Genomic DNA, 20,696 nt, shown 5'->3' with positions numbered 1-20,696 from the left:
CCTGGATTCACTACTTATGAGTCAAGCCAAGGAAGAAAACAGAAGAAAACAGAATACACCTGTGAACCCCTGGGAGATCTCAGATACCTATTCAGAACTACAAATGAGTACCTTCTAATGAACACCCCAAAATTAAGTTTCTGGGGGTAAGATTTCTCAGGATACCTCTAAAGAGCCCACACAGCTTAGCAGGGGTTGTACTCCAAAATAGACAGGAGATAGATCTGATCCCTGAACAAGGAGACTTGAGCCACCTTGAATAGACCTGTGGTTTCTGGGTAAATACTTCCAGCTAAGTTAAAGAAAGTCTCAGTCCTCAAGAAAAATATTCAGATCCTACAGGATCTCAAAGAATGAGCTGGAGAGTTCTTGGGGTGTCTACAATCTCTCTTTGGGGGATCCTTCTCCTGGCAAGGGGGAAATTGGAGTTGGCTAATGCCCCTATTAATCCCTATTATCCCCATACTGATGCTGCTTATGATTGCTCCATGTATTATCAATTGTCTCACCCATTTTGTCTCTGCCCAGGTCCACAAGCTACAACATGCAGTGTCAGTTCAACAAGGATATGTAAAACTACAGCTTACCATGGAAGATATCACTCACCCTTAGATGGACACTGCTATTAGAACTCAGGCCTGAGACTAGCAAGAGGGGGAGATCCAATGCCCCTCGCCATCCCAGCTCAGCAGGAAGCAGCTAGAGCAACCTCAACGCCCCTATTCTCAAAGAATTGGGCCTCCCATCTCTTGAGGGGGAAATGTTAGGTAGTTAGAATAGGAAAAAGAAGTCCAGAATGTCGGTGGCTAAAAGACAAGGAAGGGAAAAGCTCTCAAAAATAGAACAAAGGAAAGTTCGAGGACTGGAGTGAGAACCTGAGGTGAAACAGCCCTCTTGGCTATCTCAATTTACATAGGGCAGGCTCAGGGGGAGGAGGAAAAACATAAAAAGAGGAGCCAAAATTGAGCCTTTCTCTTCTTTTGGGTTGACCTGCCCTCACAACTTAAGGATATATTTTTCTTTGCTTGCCAAATAAAACTGAGTGTAACCAAGCTGTGACAATGGTCTGCCATTTAAACTGAGCTGTAACACTGGTCTGCCACTTCAAATTTTTGCTGCAGCAAGACAGAACTGAGGAATTTACACACTCCCCCAACACTATTTTCAAAACAACTAACCCCCTTAACCCTTACCACTTAATACACTCTGGTCATTTGAACTAACTGGAATTAGAAATGTATTCTCATATAAAATATTTTTCTCAATCCCTTAATTTCTAATTTTAGGTGACACACAAAACTACATACACAAAGTAGTAATATAAGAAGCAAATAATAAAGAAGTATAATATAGTAAACATTTTAAGAATAGTTAATATAATAATATGTGTGCTTATTTGCTCAGTCGTGTCTAACTGCAAAATTTCGGACTGTAGCCTGCCAGGCTCCTCTGTCTATAGGATTTTTCAGGCAAGAATACTAAAGTGGGTTGCCCGTCCCTTCTCTCCAGGATCTTCCTGCCCTAGGGATGGAACCCTCATCTTCTGTGACTCTTGTCTTGCAGGAAGATTCTTTACTTGCTGAGCCATTGAAGAAGCCCAAAGATAAAAGTATAAATAATGTTTAAAACTTATAAACAAAGTTAGAGATTGCATCCTTTTAGGTACCCATAGGAAGAAAATACTGAATGTGGGGCAATTATGTGCCATGCAGGAGTTGTGCTAGATAGTCACACATTAAAACTAGCATGGAATTTTTTTGTTGTTTTTCTCAATAAATTTAAAATGTTACATAGGGAAAGAAGGTTAAACTAATAATGACAGAACTAGATGGATAAGTGCTGACTAAACATGTAAAAGAACATCAAAAAGCAAAGGGCATTCTGCAAGAATGTTTTCACACACAAAAATAATGTTATTTGATTTAAAAGTGAGAACATATTTTCCATATGGTTAAGAGGGATATTGAGGCAGTTAGAATGATATGTGCTAAAACCTGAGCCACAGAGAATTCCATCTTTAAGTAGTCTAGTACCTGAATCATAAGGTGTAGGTAAAGGCAGAGTTGAAGAGATGAGATAGGTGTAAGAAATATTATCCTCTTTAGGCCTTTAAAGAGAAGGAATCTAATACAAGAAATTAGTAGCTTACAAATTCATTGAGATGGCTGAGTAGTCTATCCAGAGCAAACAATTTTACTGAAGCTGTTCTTCAGAAATAAAGAAGCTGATACTCCAGCCATGACCTTTCATTCTCATAAATCAGTTACTACATTGCTGAATCCAACCCTTGATATTTCCTCTTAATAGGAATCTCCTTACAACTTCTATTGCCAGCTGAAAGAGCAATAGGAGGATGCACTTGACTTTATCTACCAAATATCAATGAAATTCATTTACCTTGTGGAGTCAAATTTACAATGTCTTTTAAGTATGTGAGGGCAGGGCACTCTAGAGAAAAAATTGAGAAAACAGATTATATTCTCTAAATACCATCTCTTTGAGTATTCAATACCTTAATTTATAATTTCACACATACTTTTACTCCTAAAGTATAGCAATAGTAAGGTAGTAACAGTATATCTGCATCATTATAAAACCATTCATTTTATAAATAATGACTCATTCATTTTGCTCATAATAAGAAATACTCAGAATCCTGTCAGTCATCATATAAACCCCATATGCTATTCATTCCTCTTATGGATCAATCAAATTTCTACTGCTATCTTATAAGACTACAAAATTATAAAGACACGTTTCAAATTATATCTTATATTAAATAATTGGGATAGTAAAGAAAAATGACCAAGATTTATATTTCTTAAAATAATTGATGATTTTTATATAGAGAGATAGCAAATGTTTTATATAAAGAGATACTTTTGCAAATATTTATCATTACTGATAACTTCTACATAGAATATACTTCAACAATTACTGTTCTATAGCCTAGATGAACTGCTTTCTCTTACTTTAGCTATTATGACTCACTCAGTGAATGAGTCAGTGCAATATACGAAAGTATGATATATTGTCTTCAATACCCAGAATCTTAGAAATCATTGTATCTTTAAGTGGTAGGAAGATCAAGAGGTGAAATTTTGTTTTTCCCTGGAGGGGCTATTTTAACCTTTTCTAGACTATACTGCAAACTACAAAATTCACTTAAATGCAAGTCCTTAAATAGTTACTTACATTTTTTATTCCCTAATGTGGTTGTATCTTGTCAAAGCATTTATGATACCCCATTGTTCTTACTCAAAAATAAATGGGCATAAGGTGAATCAACTAATATAATCCTGAAGTAATATGTTGAAGGTGTACTTCATTTGCTACATGGTGAAATCAACCACTATTGTTTTTTGTCTTATTGTCATAGGGGAATAGTAATCAATTATAGGTAAATAGCCATATATTGGGTACTGGCAGCAAAGTCAAATTACTCCAGTTTAAAAGTCACATCTGGAATATCATCTGTAGTCAGATTAATCATTTGAATAATTCAGTGTATTCCATTGTTATCCATTTCTTAAATACTCCCTGTCTTTGCACCAACCTAATGAGTGAGTTATTTGGAATATATAATATGACAAATTTCATTTGACACTGATCTGTCATTTCCTATTTTGTATCACTGTTTTGGCACACACATGCAACCTCAGAGGTCCCAACATTACTCTTTGCTCCTATTTATCTCAATAAATAGGCCCCAAATTAATGCATGAATATTCCAACTCTTCACTCAGAGACTGGAGCATATCTACTGGATGGACTCTTGTTCTACAGTAAGACGAAGCCAGACTTGAACTACTTTTCCACTTGATTCCCAGAGGTGGGCCCAAGTGACATTTGGTTTCTTATAGACTGGAATTAATGAGAATGTATTCAAAAATCTCTCCAAAATAGTTTGCTCTCTTTTCTTGGTATACACCTATCCTAGTAAATATCTGAATGCCATTTTGGAAGAAGCCAACACATATTCATATCAGTGTCACAGGGTACTTCTTTAAAGTCCCAAACTTTCTCTAACTTGATGAGATAAGGATCTATTATCTGGATCATATCTGTAATTGACTGTAATTGAGTATAAAGCCATGATTACATGAACTATGTAACTCGGTTGAACTCAGTCTCTTGCTTACCATGCAGAGATTTCTCAAATGTTTGAATCACAAAGAATCCATATTTTTCAGTGCTATAATGGCATAGTTAATTAAACATCATCAAAATTCAACATGGATGCAATTTCTGATTTGCTTCTTCTTTTAAGGTAGGTGTGGTAGCCTTGTCTATGGCTTAGGAATTGGATTTTGCTATGAAAGATGTACTATTTTGGAGAGTCTTTAATCAACTTTATTTGTTTATTTTCATGAAGTATAGTTACTTACAATGCTGTGTTCGTTATTCCTGTGCAATGAAGTGAATTAGTTATATGTAATGCCAGTGCCATTTATCTTCACCAGTGGCCAGTAGAGAAGAACAGGTCTTTACAAAGCTATTTACATTCTTGTTATCTTTGTATTCCTCAATGATTTTCTTGAGAAACATGGTAGTGAATGAGTCATAAGTTGTACACTTTTATCTTTCTAAAATTTGGGATTCTTTTCTCTACATTTTATCAATTTCTTCTAATACTTTAGCTTCATTCAATGTCAACCAAAGTTGAATCCAGTTTTAGTCAACTGACTGAACAAAAAGTATATTGTTCCTTTCATCTACTTATGCTCTGATGTTAAGTCCAGAGTTTGGGGCTAGCATGTTAATATCAATTTAACATCATTATCAATTTGATGCTGATATCAATTTGGAGATGTGTTTTTTCCTCCTCTGGAATCCTTAGAATCCATTACCACTTATGTAGATATAAATTGGGTCACATAACTAGTCATGTTTGGAGATATGAATGGGGTATGGGGTGGAGTGCGAGAATCTGTAACATTTTTCTAGAAAGTTATCTCAAATTAACCAGTTCATGACTTCTAGACAAAATAGGTCTTGTCACATCAGAAAGTGTTAGAAGGTGTTCCTCTGGCAAGGAAAGCTAGATGGGCTTGTTATTTCAAAGTCCTCACCACGAATAGAATTCTCAGATTCTGTTTTTTCTTTTTTTTTTTCCAACTAGTGAATAAATTTCAAACACACACACACAAAATAGATTAAAAAAAGAAATACCAAGAGAGACTCCCACCAATATGGGAATTCAGCAATTTGTAAAGTCATACTTCACACCTTAGTTTTAGATACATAAACCATGGTGAATTGAGAAGTGATTCTGGGGAATCACAGAAGTTACTTTGAACATATCTTGAATCAAAAATGTAAAACCCTGAGCTTCTTTTCTTTTTTCTTTCATTTCTCCTATGTACTCAAGAACAGTGGAATAAACCAGAGTATTTATATTCCTTATTTCCCCATAACAACCTTTGAAGTAAATATGAGGCATGCCAAATCTTGTCTTTAACTGGCACTTTATGGCAGGTGACCACCATTGGTTAATTTCCATAACTCTTGGCTACTTGTACCATAGACTACCAGCATTTCATTTCCAGTGATTTCAAGACTGGTTTCACTGCCCACACATTCAGTCAAGTCAGGTAATCAATGTCTGTCCCAATTTCTGATACAAAGCTGCTGCAGTAAATAAAGCTTTCCTAAGGTAAAGTTAAACAAATGTATTACACAGAATTAGATGCAAGCAAAAATGAAAAGATGAGGAAAGTGAGTCTACTTTTAAATTGCTTGAGTATAAAAATAACCATTTTAATATAGCTGCAATGCAGGTATTGAGACTCACTTCCCCCACCATTGTATTAATCACCAATTGTTTGATAAACCATATGAAAATGGATTTTTGATAATCCATATGAAAATAATCTTTGATTGAAATAATAACTGCAATTGCCATACTCATGAAGATGGTGGCTAAATCCTGCAAGACATTATCAAAACTGCTTCTTGATTATCACTTCTTTGAGATTTTGATTGCCAGCAGCAGTGAGAAAATGTTATTCATCTCTCTTCTACCTTCCAAATGTCAAATGGATGCATATAAATTGAAAAACTGAACTACTATCCAGAATCCAGATTCTGAGAATTTTTAAAACAGTACAGACCATGCAATAAAGAAGGGTTACTTACTTACATATTAGAAGTGTGGAATGCAAATTAAATGAGTTAGTTCACACTACCCTCTTCCAGAGAGAAATATAGCTTTTAGGCCATTTTATATTCAATGAAGTTTCAACCTTAGCTTTTAAGCAATCTGGGATGGGAAGGGAAGTTTTCAGCAGAAAGAATATATTCATATCAGATTTGATTTAGGAAAGGTATTTCTATTGGAAAGTTGGATCTTGGTTTGGTAATATTCGTGGGTTGGTTGGTTGGAGACATTATTAGGGAAAAAGATATGAATTAAGAAAAGAATGGTGTTGTAATGGCTCAGAGATTCTAGTGGGATTAAAGATGTTGAATGATAACATGTGCCATAAAAATGGAAGTTTTCCCCTATATGTGCTTGTCTGTGAATATTAAAACTCAGAGGAAAAAAAATGATAAAATTTTAGAGATTTTACATTAAATTTAATGTGAATAATCATATAATACCAAAAGTAAAAACCTTAAAACTAAATAAGATGAACTTCAACAAAATTAAAAACTATTATCCTTTAAAAGGTACTATTAAGAGAATTAAAAGATAGACTATAGACTCAGATAAATTATCTGCAAACCCCATATTTGATAAAGGATTTTACCCAAACTATGGAAATATCAAAGCTCAACAATAATAAAAGAAAAAACTAATTTTAAAAAGGTCAAAAATCAATGACATCTCATCATAAAAATATGTCAATGGCAAATAAGCACTTAAAAATAGAAGAGGAGGCCACATTTCTCACATCATTTTATTAGTCACTAGGAAAAGTGTAAAATAATCTTAAATCTGATGCTATTGCACCCAAATTAGAATGTTTACAATTAGTAAAACTCGTCATACTAAATTGATGAACATATTTTGTGACTAGAACTCTCAAATACTGCAGGTAGATTGCAAGATAGTGCAATCATTTCAGAGAATATTTTGGAAATTAGTTAAAAAGTTAGACATATTTGTAGTATATGACCCGGTTGTTTTCCTCATGGCATTTACCCGAGAAAAATAAATGCATATTTCATACACATTAATGTTCATAGCAGTTTATTAATATTCAAAAGCTGGGAAACAACCAAAACCCTGTCAACACTGAATGGATAAATAAATGTGTTATATACATATGATGAAATATTAATCTGCAAGGAAATAGGGAACTAAAGCAATAGTATAGATGACCCCCCAAATAACTGTATTGTATGAAAGAGGTCAGACCAAACACACACACACACACAAGAATACATATTCTTTGATTTTATTCATATAAATCTCTACAAAATGTATACAATTCTATAGTGTTAAAAAGGGACTCAGTGGCTTCCTGGAACTATATATAGTAAAGTGGGAGCAGGATGGGCAGAAGTGAGGGATAACAAATGGTCACAAAACTCTTAGGGGTGAGGGATGTACTCAGTATTTTGATTGTGGTGATGATTTCACCAGGTGTATGCCTACCTCAAAGGTTATGTAATTGTATACACTAATCTTGTGCAGTTGATTGTATATCAGTTATACTTCGATAAAGCTGTTCTAAAAAATAACTAGCTTTCAGTTTTATTAAATTTCTCCATTGCTTTCTTGCCTCAATTCATCGAGTATTGTTCTTATTTTCATTATTCACTTCTTTCCAATTGCTTTGGGTGTATTTTGCTCTTATTTTTCTGGGGTATAAAAGTATAAAATAGGGTCATTGATTTAAGACTTATTTTATTTTCTGAGTATTTAATGCTGTAAATTTCTCTCTAAACATTGTTTCAACTGCATTCTACAAATTGTTATATGGTGGCTCAAACAATCAAGAATCTTCCTGCAATGCAGGAGACCCAGGTTCAATCCCTGGGTCAGGAAGATCCCCTGGAGAAGGAAATGGCAACCTACTCCAGTATTCTTGCCTGGATAATACCATGGACAGAGGAGACCGTTGGACTACAGTCCATGGTATCCCAAAGAGTCCAAAGGACTGAACAACTTTCACTTTCAGATTTAATTTGATTTCAATTTCAAAAATATTTTCTCATTTATTGTGTAACTTTTCCTTTGGACCTTGATTTTTACAACTGTATGATTTAATTTCACAGTATCTAGAGATAACTTTGCTATTGACTTCTATTCCATATAATCTCATGCCTACCCCCACTTTTGTTGTTGTTCTGTTGCTAAATTATATCCGACTCTGTCAACATGCCAGGCTCCTCTGTCTTCTACTATTTCCCTGAGTTTGCTCAATTTCATGTCCCACACTTTGGCTAGTCACTAAAAAAGCATATATATATATATATATATATATTTTTTGCTCCATTACACAATTCCCAGGTGTCTTTTCCTCCTGTGATCTGCCACTGGTAAGCCTGTGTTCACACTGTATCTCTAACTGGTGTTATCCATTTTGCCTTAAATTTCAGGCTATTTGGTTGCCTGAAACTTCAGTTCTTTTATAGGTACAACAAAAATTACGATTTTGTATTTTAGCTAGGTTTTTTTTTTTTTTTTTGGTTGCTTTGCTTTCACACTAGGAGCAGTAGTCTTTGCAGCTTTCTATATCCTAGGCAAAACCAAGTAGATTAGAGATTTCAAAGAACAAAAATGTTGGGATAGAAAATTGAACAAAAGACGATATGCTTCAAACAATTCTAATTGTCCAGTTAAAAAATAAATTTTGTCTGTAACAACAAAAGAGTGAAATAGCTGTCACCTTCTCTGTCAGTATTAGAAGCTGTGAGTGAAAGAAAACCTAAAATAAAATATGCCTCACAGGAAAAAAAAAAATTTTACTTCTATCCGCAGATTCAAAATATCCTGTAGCTGATGTGGGTGCAGTATTAGCAACCCAGGATGTCATATCTTGCATACACTCCATAGGCAGCATGTAAGTCCATAAGAATTTTTCCATCTCCAGCTCTCTACAATCTATACACAGGAAGGAGAAAAAGTGAGGAAAAATATACCCTCATTCTTTGATGTCCTTTAATCATATCTGCTCAAATTAACTCACAATCGTCATTTGTCCATTCCTAGTTATAAGCGGGACTGGGAGGTACAACTTTTATTTAAAAAGTTAGTGTGCTCAGCTAAAAAAATATATATGGAGTGTTGTCGTCTAGGAAGAAAGGGATAGTGGAAGTTTGAAAACAATATTTTATTATGTCACTACCAACTATTCCACATTTAAAGAGGACACATATCGAATATTTTTTTTCAGTAATTCCTGATTTTTGCTTATTTATGTGGATGTTTTAGCAAGTGTGTATGGAGTATGTGTTTTTATATATATGTATCAGTACATTTTGTTATGACTATAGCTGATAATACTGGCAAATATTTTCCAAATAGGTGATTCATTCATTTCACAGTGCTTTGTCATATTGATATCATTACTCATGAGTTTATTGAGGCTCTCATTATTTCCTTAAGTATATAAATATTAAGCAATTAAAAATATTAATAAAGGCTAGCATTTTTCTAATGGTGGTCGGTAATGTATTTTTGGCATTGTTAGTAGAAAACTCTTACTATTACATATATGCACTATTCTGCAACATTTTGTTTTAATAACACACTTAATTTTTTGTTCACTTTTTTACCATTAGAGAAGACATAAATAAAAAGTAGAAGGGGATGATTAAAAATTGACCTATGGCATGAAAATGTCTAAGCAAATATAAAATGAAACATCGGTAAAAGTAAAACTAGTTATTAGTTTTGGCAACTAAGGTTATTCTTTTTGTGTATATAAAAGAACCGGAGATCTATCTTGTTATATTGCTAATTCACAAAGTGTTATATTCAGACATTTCATATATTACAAAAAATATCTGTAAAACAAAAGTGATTTATTGTAATGTAGGTAGGTCTATCAGCTTATGCTGTTACAATGAGTTAAAAACTATTTGATTTACAAAACTAGACAACTACAATAATGGGGCTTCACAAAATTATGTATAGTGATTTTTTTTTTAATTTAGATTCTGTCTGATTTTCAAAAATGCACATATATAGAAAATGTACACGTGATCATCAAAGCAAGATTGTGTCTCATGACTGAATCCTGAAAGTATTGACAAACATGACGCGTGGTTAGAAGTATAAATGACAAGCAAAAATAGAGTAACGAGCATCTATTTAAACATGCAAGAATGTTTCCACATAATGAATAAACTTATACATCAAACTAAGGCAGACACTTCTGGATTGCAGATCTATTTAGAGAATGTTTTCAGTTTAGTCATTCTCTATTTCCCTTTATTGTTAAGTCAAAAGCACTACAGTTGAATTTTGAAACCAAATGAAATGAATTGGAAAGGACAAAAGAAATTAAATGATCCAAAGCAAAGCATTTATGCCAGTGCTTGCTACACACAATTATAAAGAAAACTTTTGAAAAAAAAATATGATATAGAATAATGACAAAAAACTTAGATGAGTTGTATTACATTTCTCACCCATTTTAAAGATAGCAGATTTCCAGAGTTTTGCATTGCTAGTATAATTGACCTCTGATATATCAGGTTTGTGTTAAAAATTGTGCATTTACCTCATTTACTTTTCAAAAAAGCCCATTTCATCAAATTTCTGACAATTAATTATGTTTTTTTCTTTCTTTTATATTTTAGCTTCTCTCAGGTCAGATATTTATGTTATAATTAATTGAATTACCTTGTGTAATTGTTGAGGGTTTTTCTTTGCTAATGGTTACACATAATACTGTAATGATACTTAAACTATATAGCATCTTAGGAGCCTTGATATATTGCAATGATGCCAGTTTTCTTTATGAAAAATGTATATATATATGATGAGGGAGGCTGATAAGACTGATTAAAGTGAAATAACTACAACCAGCATTCCAACTCAGACTCTGATGTGTACGTATACACGTCACAAATACTCTATAATGTTTTCCCCATGTCATTTATGCATAATATGCACAACTTTAAGATTTATTTAGTGATAGTAAAGATTATTTTGCCATTAGTTCAACTACAATTAAGTCCTATGCCCCAGGCTCTACCAGCTGAGTTAGTGTGTGTGCGCAATGGCTCAGGCATGTCCAACTCATTGCAACCCCACCAACTATAGCCCACCAGGATCCTCTGTTTGTGGATTTTTTCCAAGAAAGAATATTGAACTGGGTTTCCATTTCCTCCTCCAGAGTATCTTCCTGACCCAGGGATCGAACCGCCATCTTCTGTGTCTCCTACATTGCAGGTGGATTCTTTCTCTCTGAGTCACTGGGGAAGCCTACAGTTAAGAAATTAATTCTAATAATAGGTACTATTGAAATGAAAATAAATTAGCATTTTTATTCTCTCATATGAGTTGGTAATAGGCATTATGTTAGTCCTATTCTTTGACCTTGAAAGGGTATCAATAATGACCTTTGACAAAAGGTTATAAAGCAAAATTATTTTTATTATCATAATATTTATTGACATATTGATAGACTTTGGATGCTTGTGAGGGAAAAACAAAATTCAAAAGATAACAAAATGTCCTATATGATTGTCAGATTTTCCTAATAAACCATGAACCTGTTCAGTCATGCCCTAACTCTATAGCATATTGTCCTGAAACTGTCCATGGAGTAAAGATATTCAATGTATCTTACATAAATACATTTCACACTCATCCTTGTATCTCTTGGGCTTCCCTGATAGCTCAGTTGGTAAAAAACCCACCTGTAATGCAGGCGACCTCGGTTAGATTCCTGGGTCAGGAAGATCTGCTGGAGAAGGGATAGGCTACCCACCCCAGTATTCTTGGGTTTCCCTTGTGGCTCAGCTGGTAAATAATCCACCCACAATGTGCGAGACCTGGGTTCGATCCCTGGGTTGGGAAGATGCCCTGGAGAAGGGAAAGGCTACCCACTCCAGTATTCTGGCCTAGAGAATTCTATGGACCATACAGTCCATGGGATCCCAAAGAGTCGGACACGACTAACCGACTTTCACTTTCACTTTTGCTTCTCTTTAGAAGATTGGGATAAAGATGTAGTCATTGTAAAGATAACTCATTTAATAATTTAACACACATTTTTTTGATAGCACCTATTAAATTTTATACACAGTTCTTGGTGTAGAGGATGTATTATTAAAGAAAAATTACTGCTATTCTCATGGATAATAAAACTAGAAGAGACATATTAAATATTTTTACAAATGCACATATTAATACAAATCCTGACATGTGCTCATTAGAGGAATAGACACAATAGTGAGACAAGCTATATTAACAGTTAGTCTTCACCCTAGAGAAAGAGGGGTGAGCCATGGAAATCTTCTCTAAGAGTAGCATTTAAGATGAGTCACAAAGCATGAGGAAAAATTAGTGAGCGTGAAGGGCAGCGTAATTCATGAAAACTGAAAAACTAAGTGAAGTCTCCATGAAAAAAGGGGGTCCTTTATGCATCATTTCGACTTATTTTAGCTTCATCTGTGTTTTGCTCCAAACTACCCCTGTGTGGATAACATCTGCATGGGTTTCGATTGACCTTTTGCAGGCATCATCTGAATGTGCCCCATCTCATCCTCCCACCATATGCCTGGCTTCCAACCCATGGCTTCTCTTTTGGCGCCACCAGACCCTACTCAAGGCTCACAAATGTATATCTTATAAGAGCAGAGAATTTAACCTTACTGGGCTAGAACTTTCACCATTGGAAATAGCAGCTAATGAGCAAATTTCTCCCCACTTTTTCCCTCATTATGCATTGCCCTAGAACATGGTTTGAATTGTTTATTGGAGATTGCCCCATGGGATCAGGAAATCATTCCCACTTGCTGTAGACTAGCGTGCTAACCAACCTTCACAATCTCGCCTTCCTTGCCTCCTTCTTCCTGCATTCTGCTCCTGAAGCCCGTGTTCCCTAAGAAAGCAATACCACATAGTCCTCTGACTTAGTTTCTGGAGCAGCCATGTTAATATAGGGATGTTCCAGGAAGTGTCACTGTGTTGATAACTTGTCAGATAAAAGCAAACAAACAAAAACCCACAAAAGCATTGTAACTCATTTTAGCAGAAGGGGATCTCTGACATTTAATTAAATGGCTTGCTTGAGGTCTCATATGGACCACAGGTCTTCACACCTCATGGAACACTCAAGCCCAGCAAGCCTGTCTCAGGGACTCTGACCTACCTCATCCTCAGGCCTGAACTAATGCGTAGTGAATGACAGAATGAATATTAAAGCATCCATAATAACGTGGGGGCTGCCCAAGGAGTGCAGTGGTAAAGAATCTACTTACCAATTCAGGAGACATAAGAGAGGAGGGATCAATCCTTGGGTTGGGAAGATCCCCTGAAATAGAAAATGGCAGCCCACTCAAGTATTCTTGCCTGGAAAAGTCCATGGACAGAGGAGCCTGGAGGGCTACAGTCCATGGAGTTGCAAAAAGTTGGACACGACTGAGCTTGCAGTAACCCATTTCTATCTATCTAGTAGCACATTACACATAGCACACTAACACGTTTCTTAACTAAATGATGCATTCATTTATTTTTGTAAATAGATGATGAGTGTCAAATTCATACATATTTAAATTACACTGAATATGCTTAAATGAGTGATGTAACAGTTTTAAAATTTCAACATTTACATGATACCAGGAAGTATATATTTTGGCAACTCTACCTTCCCATGAAATATGTTAGCTGTCAGCCTAAAAGTATAAGGGACACATTACTTTTTAAAATACTTTCAGGTGTCAATGTATGACAAAACCCACTGCAATGTTGTGAAGTAATTAGCCTCCAACTAATAAAAATAAATGAAAAATAAATAAATAAAATACTTTCAGGGAATACAGGAGCAGGTCAGTGTGGTCTGCTTCTTTTCCCATCACTTGGGAAGCTCTAACATATTTGAAAAAATGTTAACATAGTTTGAAAAAAATGTTAAGATGAGCAGTAAAGAAGACTTCCAGAGTAATACATGGAATAGACCACCAAGGAATCAGCTGTTTGTACCATAATCTGAAACACTCTTGAAAAGAAGTCACTGTAGCTGCTGGTTCTAGAATAATGCCAATGTTGAAAGTTAAAGAAGCCACCTTTTTCTCAGCCAAGAAATAGCCGCTACAGTCATCAGCTACAGAACTACTTTACTGAAGAACATTATAAGACAGTGAAATGTAACTTTCAAACTTACTCTTCCCTAGGAGCAATTTAAAGTATGCATTTGTAACTATTAACTTTGAATATATATGTGTATATATATATTTGTGTGTGTGTATATATATATATATACATATATATATATATATGTATGTATATGTATATATACTTAGATGTTTACTAGAAGATTGCAAAAGATCCTGAGCTGTTTATCCATCTGACATGGTCCACCCTCTTGGCTACCCAAAGTTTGTACTAAAGCTTCTTTCCAAAGGAAGTTAAAGGCCAGTTCTCTAAGCACTTACCCACTGAATGCCACAGCATCCTTTGGGGAAGTTTAAGAGTAGACGGAGGGCCCATGGCTCTCGTGGTGTTACTATTACTATGTGATTCTTCCTCAAAAGTCTATGGCTTCTCCTTCCTTCGAGGGACTCCGCGTTTGTGATCTGACTCAACCTCGGGATTCAGTGAAAGGCTGTGACTGACTTGACTTCATCTGGCATAAACTGATTCCCGTTTTTCCTTCCTACCTCCCTTCCTCCATTCATAAAGAGTACTTTATGAATTTTGCCAATGGACACAATTTTAGACCATGAAGAGTATTTCTCCCTATTAAAAGTTATCAAACCATCTTATTATCTGCTGTCCAGAAAAGTGCCCACACCTAATATCCCTGGCATAAGAAAGTCAATCATCCTCACTGAAACCACAGAGATTTTGAAATAGCAGCATATCCCCTGCCTAAAGAAAACAACTACTTTTCTTCTCAGAGATAAGCAGACTTTTTCATCAATGTGTTTTGCAATGCCTTGGTGGATGCATTTTACTCTAAATTTTTGGGGGTACCCAGTTATGGGGTTGACAAAATACATATTTTGTGTTCCAATCTGTGAATATTTTGGATTAACACTTTTACATTTATAAGAAATTTCTAATGTCTTAAACTCATTTAACAAAGTGATAATTCGGGTACTGGTTTTAGTTAACTAACAGAAAACAATTAAACCCACTGAAGATAAATGTCTGTTAAGTTATATTTCTTCTTCCTTGGCTTAACAGTTTCAGAATCTATTCTCTCATATACTTCCAATATTCACACTGATATAAAACAGAATAGATTCTTTTGAAATGTGGTTCTGGAGAAGACTCTTGAGTGTCCCTTGGACAGCAAAGAGAGCAAACCTGTCAATCTGAGGGGAAGTCAACCCTGAATATTCATTGGAAGGACTGGTGTGGAAGCTGAAGCTTCAATAGTTTGGCTGCTTGATGTGAAAAGCCCACTCACTGGAAAATAATCTGATGCTGGGAATGACTGAAGTCAGGAGAAGAAGAGGACAACAGAGAATGAGATGGTTAGATAGCACCACTGACTTAATGGACATGAGTTTGAGTAAACTCTTAGAGATAATGAAGGACAGGGAAGCCAGGTGTGCTGCAATCCATGAGGTCACAAAGAGTCAGACACAACTTAGAGACTGAACAACAACAACAAAACCAGAATTTTGGGGTAACTTTGGTATATAGCTATTAATATGTAGTTTTTCTGAGATAGTTTTTAAATATACACCTTCCTCCTTACCAGTATGTATGTATGTATATATGCATATAAATGCACAGGAGTTAAATGGAGACAACAAATGTAGTGGGAAGGCCTTGCAGAGAACTCTCACCCTCTCCCAAGGCCACTTCTCCAAGTGAGGTCACCATAAGCTAATTAGGTAAGGCTCCACCAGCAAACAGGGACGCTGAGCAAAGGCTTCTTCCGTCGTTGACACAGGTTTTGTGGACTTTTTCATGCTTTCCTTCCTCATTGCATGCCTGGTGCTTCTTGACTGAAAATCAGATATTGTGAATTTTACCTAATTGAGTGCTGGATATGTTCATACTCCTATAAATCTTGAGCTTTGTTCTGGGATGCAGTTAGCTACTTGGAAAGTGTTTAGTAAGTGAGGTTTTATGGTTTGTTAAGTGGTCCTAGACTCAGCCCAGGTCCTCTGAACTGTGTTTCATTCAGTCTGACTAGTGGGAACACACATAATTCCAGGCACAATGTCCTGTTCCTTCTAATCATTTTGGATATTTCTTTCCTTGGCTTCACGCAGTTTCCTCATCTACATTAACTGATAATGCTGTGTGTTTTGTCTGTTTGTTTTCTTCTTTTTTTTTTAGCTATGTGGCTCTTGACTCTCTTGTCTCTGTCCTCTGAAATCTAACTGTATTGCTCTTCCCAGCTCTCAATTTTGTCTCCTTGGTTCAAGAAGTCCTCTGGGCTCCAACTCAGTTCTTCCTGTTTGCATAAATCTTGAAACATGTCTTAGGACATTGATCTGGGGAAAACATAGGACTTATTTCATTTCTTTCTCATCTCTCAAGAATCATTGTCCTTTATTGCCAAATTTCCACTGTTTTGAAAACCACTTTTCCATATGTTTTTTTTGGTGTATGCTTTGAGGGGACAGGGGAGCAGTGGAGTGCTTTTCAAGCACAAGGGTAAATCTGTTTCTTTTTACTCCAATTTAGATGAAGTGGAATTCCTTACAAACTGATCTCTTAACTTCTAAAAGATCAGCTTTTATGTTTCATAAAGAGTGGATTGATATAAAAGTTAAAGCAGAAAGATCTATTTGAGCCTATTCTAGAAGAAAAGGAAATAACAGATGCTAAGTTGCAAAGATGGCTAATTACATAGAAGCAGATATGATATTTATTTTAAAGGCAGGTCATCACGATAATCATGCAAAGTAATTTCAATCTATTACATTTTCTCATACTACTAGATAGTAAGATGAATAGTATATATAAGAAGAACAGGCCAAGCTTTGCATGCCATAGCTAGTAATAAGAATATATTAGATATTAATAGAATAACTTTTTTTCATTAGATAGAAAGAGTCAGAATTATTAAACCTGAGCATTTATTATAATGGAAGATGTGCCCTGTTTTCAAAAAAATGAAATATAAAAGTTAGAAATAATATATTAAAAAATTCTCTTAAGATCTGTTAAACTGATTTACTAAATTCAGAAACACACATAAATGTGTTATGGTACACATCATTTCTCTCAGAGAATAATGTATATATTTGTAATTGGTTGGCTTCCCAGTGAATTCAGTCGACTTAATTTTTATGATTTTTATTCACCTTGCCACAGGACTTAACTTGGAGTTAGATCATAATAACAATCCATTTGATTAAAGTCCTCCAAGCAACAGCATGAAGCAATAGATATAATTCAATGCTATATAAGTTACATAAAATATTTTAATCTAAAATAGTTGTTTTACATAACTTGAAAATAACCTATATAAAGAAACTTAATTGGTAGGTAGATAGACGAATTATATAAACTATATAAACTATAAACTATAACTATAAACTATTTTGTGCTTTCTAATAAATACAAGTAAACAGTTGCCTTTTGTATTATTTGTTTATAACTAGACCACTGCATTTTTGTTGAGCTACATTTGAATAGCTTTCCTTTCTAACACATTCAAAATGCTTTTTTCCTTTGGAATTTCTCTTAGGTATAGCAGTGACAATTCTGTGATTTTTTTTCTAGTTTTTGTTACACATTGATTATCAAAAGGTTTTTTATTTGCCACATTTAGACATTTTATTAAGCATATGTTGTTTATGACTTATAGATATCTCATCTTCCATGTTTTATCTAGTACAAAGATGATACACTCACTGTATTTTAAAAATTGCCTTAAATTATTGCTCCATTAAAAAAAAAACAAAAACATGTAACAACAGTAGGGGTTTTGTGAATTTTTTTCTGTAATTATTGTACCCATTAAAAGTTGGTGAAAATAAGCACCTTGATGTGTTTTAAATAGAAACATAATATTTAAAAATTATTTATTATTCTCTTCTTTAACTTCTTATTTTTTATCATCTTATCCAAACTTTATTAAAAGTTAATATTCATTCCCTAAGAAAGAGATTGAGAGACAAAATGAAATTTTAAGGTATATATATAGTTCAGAATGTGAATACTAAGCATTATTTCCAGCACATTGCACTTTTTATAAGCTCCATACACGAAGCACACACATGTCCAGTCTCCTTTCACTTCCGCTTCCACTAGTGTCCTAAGAATGAAATTACTTAGTAACTCTTGACTATTCAAAATGACAAACTGAAAGTTTAATATATATTTAAAAATGTGCATGCTCTTGTTTCTAATGATCACTTTCAATGATTATTTCTGAATTTTAAATGATAACATTAAATATCCTTCCTTTAAATTATATTAATATACACTGGATTTAGATCTGTGGGGAAATAAACATCCCAATAAGATTCAACATACATAAAATTTAAATGTGCTTAACATTGGCTCTCAGCAGTTAACTTGGCTCATCTTAATTTGTTCTGCTTGAATATGCACATTTCTCTCTATGCAATACAGAGAGCTACTAAGTGTATTACAATGTACATGACAGGTCCACTCAAACAAAATTATTTTTTCAGCCTCCATAACTTTTGAGTATTCTGTTAAGTGTTTGTGAGAGTGAGAATTGCTGTATTCAAAATAACCTGAATTTAGAATTTGACTTCACTTAATGTGCAAACATCAGTAGGTTTATGCAATTTTACTGCTCACTGCCATTTACCAGAAAATGACTATCATTTTCATTGAGAACACAGTTTAGTTGGTAACTTTGTCTAGATAATTTGCCACATTATCTCCTAATCATGAACCTTACCTAAAATTTGTTCCTATTGTATCTCCCCCCATTTCATTAGCATCAGAAGAAAAAATCTCAGAAAAATAACTTTATATTAAAAGAAAATAAAAACCCAGAAAAAAAGAGAACAAACAAAGCCCAGAGTTTGTAGAAGGAAAATAATCATAAAGATCAGAACCGAGAGAAATTAAATAAAGACTGCAGGTGGTTCTAGTGGTAAAGAACCTGCCTGTCAGTGCAGGAGAGGTAAGAGATGCAGGTGTGATCCTTGGGTCAGGAAGATCCCCTGGAGAAGGAAATGGCAACCCGCTCCAGGATTCTTGCCTGAGAATCCCATGGACAGAGGAGCCTGGTAGGCTACAGTCCATGGGATCACAAAGAGTCAGACACAACTGAAATGAAAAAATTGAATTTTTTTTGAGCACGCAAAAAATTTGAAAAGATGAATAAAATGTGGAGCTGATCCTTTAAAAAGATAGAGACAATTGATAGATTCATCAAGAAGAAAGAGAAAGGATCAAGTAAATAGAATGAGAAATGAAAAAAGAAGAGTTACATCTGACACCACAGAAATATAAAGGATCAGAAAAGATTACTGATAATTTCTTATTCTGTCCAGGACACACTTTTCCATGGTTTGCATTCTCAGTTCTTTTAGGTGTCTGATCAAACATCACTTTTTAAAACAGGAGTCCCTAAATAATCTCTTGGAAAAAAAATACTCAGCTTCATTACTGATAATACGAACAACTATATAATGGTAAAATAGAAAATATAGAAGAAAAAGACAAATTACTGTAAATGTACAATATCCAAAGACTGAGCTAGTAAAAAAAAAAAATAGAAAATATGAACAGATTAATTATCAGTGATGAAGCTGAGTCAGTGAAAACTAACAACAACAACAACAAAACTCACAACAAACAAATATCCAGGCTTCACAAGTGTGTTCAACAAAAATTTAGAGAAGTGTTAACATTTATTCTTCTCAAAATATTCCCGCAAATTACAGAGCTATTCTCTTCCTCTTGTGCATAGGTGTAATTCCACCTGTGTGTTTTTGCATTTTTTTTTTCCATTTTCTTTTCTTTCCTTTATTTACTTATTTATTTGAGGTGAGGGGTGTGTTTCACTGTGCAGCTTGCAGGATTTTAATTTCCCCATCAGAAATTAAACCCTGGGCCCTTGGCAGTGAAAGCACAGAGTTCTAACCACTGGAATGCTAGGGAATTCCCAACAGTCATTTCTTATTCTTTCCAGGACACACTTTTCCATGGTTTGCATTCTCAGTTCTTTTAGGTGTCTGATCAAACGTCACTTTTTAAAACAGGAGTCCCTAAATAATCTATTAAAAAAAAAAAAAAAACAGGCAAACAAACAAAAATGCTATTTCTTCCTTTCTGCTAAAATTTTTCCCCTTTATTTTGTTTCTTTACATGTCAACATCTGATCAGGTGTACATAAACTTTTTAATTTATTCATAAGAAAATATGATTTTATTATATTAACAATTTCCAGGACTATGGATACTTTGTCTATTTTTTTCACTGCTATATTCCTCACATGTAAACTGAAAGGTTGAGTAAACTAGTCAATAGCCACATGCAGCTATTTAAATTTAAATTACTTAAAATAGAAAATTTAGTCCCTCAGTTAGATTGTCACATTTCAAGTGTTCAATAGCAATATGTGGCTAGTGCTGCAATAACGGACATGATCTTACAGATAATCTTCTTCACA

The sequence above is a fragment of the Cervus elaphus genome, chromosome 30 (genome assembly GCF_910594005.1).
Source record: "Cervus elaphus chromosome 30, mCerEla1.1, whole genome shotgun sequence".
NCBI classification, from domain to species: Eukaryota; Metazoa; Chordata; class Mammalia; order Artiodactyla; family Cervidae; genus Cervus; species Cervus elaphus.
The sequence above is the reverse complement of the archived record's forward strand: the minus strand, read 5'-3'. Positions refer to the sequence as shown.